Raw genomic sequence first — 6,000 nt, 5'->3', positions numbered from 1 at the left:
CAATAATATCTTAAAAACACAAGTCAAATTATTTATTACTTACCATCTGCAAACTAACAATCAAATTGAGATTTATAATCAATATCTCCAACAACGTTTGTGATTTTTTATAAACTATTATCAAGATGATTGGTCTAAATTCCTACCAATGATAGACTATGCTCAACTTATACTTTCTTATAAATCATTAGATAGTCAAACCCTGTATAAGACCTTGTATAGCTATCTATCCCGCAATCCCTAGAATTGAAAACTCAATTCCACCATACCTATCAACGATTTGAATATAATTGATGCTAGAGAGTATACCAAACACAATAAACTAGCATTCGATCGAGCAAAAGAAAATATTTTGTATATACAAGAAAAAATGTTTCGATCAACTAACTCGTATCGCTACTCAGTCGACTTCGATATAGGAAATTACATATAGCTCAATATAAAGGACTTTCCGATATAACAATTATCCAAAAAACTGGATTACCCTACTCAAGGGAGATTCAAGATTATTGGTTGGATTAAAGATTCCTTTCGATTAGACTTATTATCCATTATAAAAGTTCACCCCGTGTTTCCATCTAGTAAGCTCCGCAAAGCAACAGACAACCCACTTCCTAAACAAATCCTCAAACCACCACCCCCAATAAATATCACTAATAATATTGAATAGAAAGTAAAGCATATTCTAACTATAAAGAAAGTATACCGATAACTTAAGTATAGAGTATTATAGCTGAATACCGATAACAATCTCACCTAATACCCCACCTCTAACTTAAAAACTACTCCGCACCACCTTCATAACTTCTATCTACAAAATCCTACTCTACTAGAACCCCCTGTACACTTACTGGAGTGAATTCGTCTCTACAAAAATAGAAAGGATAATTACGATTTTACAGATAATAATCAATATATAAATGAAAAAAACAGAAAGAACTTCTTTAATTTATTATTATGACAAAGAAAATCCTAATCGCATAAAAGGCTGAAAGCGACCGGACAAAGATGAAATGTCAACAAAGAAAGTCTTTTCCCCTACCCGGCAGGTTTAAACTACCGCCCACTATGAAAGTCTACCCCGTGTTTCCATCTAGCAAGCTCCGCAAAACGACAGACGACCCACTTCCCGGACAAATCCTCGAATTACCACCTTTAATAAATATCACCAATAATATCGAATAGAAAGTGGAGTGTATTCTAGCTGTAAAGAAAGTATATCGACAGCTTAAGTACAGAGTATTGTGGCTGAACACCAATAACGATCTCACCTGGTACCCCGCCTCTGACTTAAAAACTGCCCCGCACTACCTCCATGACTTTTACCTACGAAATCCCACTCTGCCAGAACCCCCTACGCATTTACCGGAGTAGATTTGTTTCTACAAAAATGGAAAGGATGATTATAATTTCACAAACAACAATCAATATATAAATGAAAAAGATAGAAAGAACTTCTTTAATTTATTATTGTGATAAAGAAAATCCTAATTACATAAAAGGCTGAAAGCGATTGGATAAAGATGAAATATTAATAAAGAAAGTCTTTTCCTTTATCCGACAGGTTTAAATCAAGTTAGAAAGAAAGCCTCTACGATTATTAACAGTTACGATCGGATAAAGCATAATAGTAAAAGCTGGATGGTTTAAACCGAAATATTAGTCGAGTCCCCAGCCAATAGCAACAACAAGTATATATAGGATAATCACAAGCCAAAAGATAAGACGACCCTTAGTTGCAGTACACGCGACAACAAGACTAAGCTGGTGCTTAATTGCATTTAACTGTTTGCGAGTTGCTAAAAGCTCTGTTTCCATCTGAGTTACAACGAACTAGTACTGCTACTCCAATTCGTCTCCCCGCGCTGCAACCTCTGTTACGCAATGCTCCGCGGTTTCTCGAGCAAGGGTAAAAGGAAGCATTTCTTTCGAAACGTGACTTTTTAGTTCCTCTCATATATCAAGCTATCTCAAAAGTTAACTTTACTAAAAACTAGCAAAGTTGTAATTTATCTTTATTATATTGCTATACTCAGCAATAGCCAATCAGTATTAGAGAAACATCTTGTGTGTATTCCTATCAGACAAGTGTTTATATTTATGTTTGCTAGTCAGACAAAGCAGATAGCGAGATTGATCAAATGATTGTCCAGGAAGTCGATAGTAGATGTTATCTCCCTTGCTGGAAATACAATTGTGTATGCAGCTAGTATAAACCTAGTCATTCTCCTAAATATATTGTTCCTATTATAATATTATCTTTTTTAATAATCTTTTGTTTAGAGATCCCTACTTGTCAATATCAACAAAGCCAATACTTCTGTAATAAAGTGTATCGAATTTGCGATCAGGTTGATTTTAATATAAGGCCTTCAGGATGTCTTCCTCAACTATCTCGTTATTATTTTCGAGATCACAAAAATGATGTATTGCTACAATCAACTTGTTAGCGAACTTCTTTTTGTAATTGTTAATACAATTAATCAAGAGATCATATTCTTCCTCCGAATTCTATTTCAGAAGATGATGAAACGGATATATCTAATAAGTATATCGAAAATCGATTCTATCCTTAGGTATATTGTCTTTAGTATTTATAATCGTACTTATTAGATAAGCCGACTATAAGCCGGAGATACTAAAAGAAAGCCTCATTTACATACATTTTCATTATCCAACTCATCTTCCTTATTATCCTCCTCCTTATCAACAGAATTACTGCTATTCCCACTACAGCTCGACTCCTCCTCTTCCTTAACAAAACATTTGTCTTGTGTAACAAAAGAGACAGACACTCTCTTCGCTATAAGCTATAAAGAAGTATATCAGTAAAGCAAATGCAAAAGAAAAATAAACAACTCATCATTACACATATATCCTCCCGTTGCTTTAGCTGCACTAACAACAACTTACTCTTACTGCTGCATTTTCTTAATAGTATAAAAAGTATATTGATTATTAATCAAAGGATATAAAGAAGATAAATGACCAGAAAAGATTTAAAAGAGAGAGGGAAATTCGGGTGATCTATATACTTCAAAGGCTTTGCACTGTTATTAGACTACAAGATGATTTCCTCCGTTTCCCATACGTTTTCCCGTTGCGAAAAAAGCAAAATTTGCGTACACGCCCGTTTACCACACCATACTATAATATAAACAACAATGTTTTATTGAGATTACTAATACATTTACAAATTAGATAATTGTAAAGCTTGAGGGCAAGCTTTTTCGAAAGGGGGGATAATATCACGGATTGTATTTAATCGTAACTGTGATCACTCACGTGCGCGCTTGCGCATATGCACAATCACATATACATAGCTAGTATATAGGAACACTCTACAAGCGCTTTGCTCCCAATTCTGTAATTATAGATTCTAAGGATAAATTGTACCCTGCTCTCGCAGTTCTTCTAAGGTAAAGTGTCACACCCAAGACCCTAAAAATAATAATCCCTAGTACACTTAAGATAAATAATATCCAGAAATTCAATAAAGATAGCGAAAGGAATATTATCGAAATCAATCCATCTAAGAATCCAATACTATCTCCAGAAACAATGGAGACAGAGATATTAAATACTATATTTATAATTCAATCTTCAACCGAAACTCCAATTATACTTATGGATATAAATACTCCTGAAAGATATTCTTTCGAAAATACAACAAGATGACAATAAATCAAACAAACATATCCAAAAACTAATCAGAGCAATGATAGTAATACTTATAGCAATTTAGATAGAAATATTATTAATATACTATAATCTCCATACCGCTTACATCAAAGATCGATACAAATATTAAAACAAAACTATCCGAAAACCTGCAAGTAATCTTAGGAAACCTTACAGACAAGGATACAGCCTTTCCTGCAGAACAGATTCTAGGAATCCCCATTTCTACTATATATCATCAAACAATCTCGAACCCTAAATATAAAGAAAAATGAAAGCAAGCTATTGAAGAAAAGATTAATTTATTAATTGCAAATAGCACTTAGAAAGAATATATTCTACCAAAAGGAGGGAATCTTGTTTCAACAAAATAAATATTCATAATAAAGATAAAGGATAATAAGATTGAGAGGTTTAAGGTATGATTAATAGCAAGAGATTTTAATCAAATTCTCGGAAAAGACTACAATGAAACCTTTGCTCTTACAATGTGACTCGATATACTCCGCTTGTTCTTAGCGATTATTACAAAAGAGAACTCGGAATACTAGCATTTCGATATAAAGAATGCTTTTACAGAATCCTATTTCAAGAAAAAAATATATCTTACACCACCTCAGGGATTCAAGATATCAGATAAATACATCTTATACGCATTGAAAAGCTTATATAGCCTTAAACAAACTGAACAAGATTGGAATCAATTTTTAAAGTCTCAATTGATCAATTGGGGCTTCACTCAAAGTCTTGCTGATCTGTATCTCTATATATACATTGCTTGCCAACTCAATCTGCTAGTGTATGTCGATGATATAATTGCTTTCTCGACCTCAAAAGATCAACTCAATTGGTTTTCTACAATACTTTCATTGCACTTCAATGCCAAAAACCTGGGGAAGATTAGCAAGATTCTAGGCATTAGGGTTATAAGAGATCGAGCAAACAGATCTCTTACATTGGATCAAGAAAAATATCTGGAAGCTATGCTTACAAAATTCGGAATCTCATACGCTCAGCACTATACTAAGAAGATACCTGCTACTGATTACTCATACCTACAACCTGCTACAGAAGACAACGAACTGATTGATGTTACTGAATACCAACAAGCTATAGGTAATCTCATTCATCCAATGGTATACACAAGACCAGACATCTCCTTCGTATTAGGCCGACTGTCACAGTACATGGCAAAGCCAGCGAAATGCTATGGAATAGGAGTAAAGAACTTAATGCGATATCTGAGAGCTATAATCATTTAGAAACTCAAATACGAATCCGAAGAAATACAATACCAAATCGCAAAGGAATACAACCTACCAGTAGATACTATAAAAGTCTTCACTGACGCAGATTGGGCAAGTGATTGGTATGATCGGAAAAGTATTTCTGGGGGAGTTGCTATATTCTATAACGAACCAATATTGTGGGCTAGTAAGAAGTAGAATTCAGTAGCGATATCAAGTGTTGAGTCCGAATACATATCAATGGCAATGTTCACCAAGCAAGGGAGATGATTAGCTCAAGTGCTTAAAGATTTTGGAAAGGCTGAATATGTATTTGCATATGGAGATACTGTTCAACTGTTAGATGATAACCAAAAAGCAATTACTTTAACCAAGAACCCGCATTTATATGAACGATCAAAGCATATCGATATATATTACCACTTCATCAGGGATCTTACTAAAAAAGAAAAGGTAGTAACTAGTTATATCAATATATCGAATATGGTAACAAATGGAATAACTAAACCTTAGCGAGAATAATATTCGAAAGGTTCAAAAACATGCTGGGATTGAGATAGTAGAAGTACGGAAAATCAGGGAGATCAAAGATGGTAACTCCTATAGGGGAGTGTTAAAAGGAATAGAAGTTACTGGTGCTAAGCACGTGTAGTGATTAGTAATACAACTATCTAAATGGGCTAGATTAGACGAACCATAGACAGGCATATTGATCCCCTCATATAATACTATGGGGAGATCAATATGCTTACACGCGTAACTATATAGTCAATATAGAGACCTCTTCCACCCAATCTTCTAATAGGAACTATATTTGAAAGCTTTTTCACTTTTTCCTTTAAGTATAATCTTATAATTATATAATCAAAAGAGGTAAGATATTGGACTTACACTTAAAAAACACTCAATGATATTATTAATAAGCTTTAGGGATTAAAGACTTCGTTTCGATATTTGCGATAATGCAATTGAGAGTAGTGATAGTTTCTGGTTTAGAATTGTTTAAGGTAATAACTACGGTTAAGATTCGATAATTGTTGTTTTAACTAGATTTGTAAATCGAGATGATATT

Source organism: Botrytis sinoallii (assembly GCF_014898435.1).
Source record: "Botrytis sinoallii strain Bc 23 chromosome Unknown BSIN_007, whole genome shotgun sequence".
NCBI classification, from domain to species: domain Eukaryota; kingdom Fungi; phylum Ascomycota; class Leotiomycetes; order Helotiales; family Sclerotiniaceae; genus Botrytis; species Botrytis sinoallii.
The sequence above is the reverse complement of the archived record's forward strand: the minus strand, read 5'-3'. Positions refer to the sequence as shown.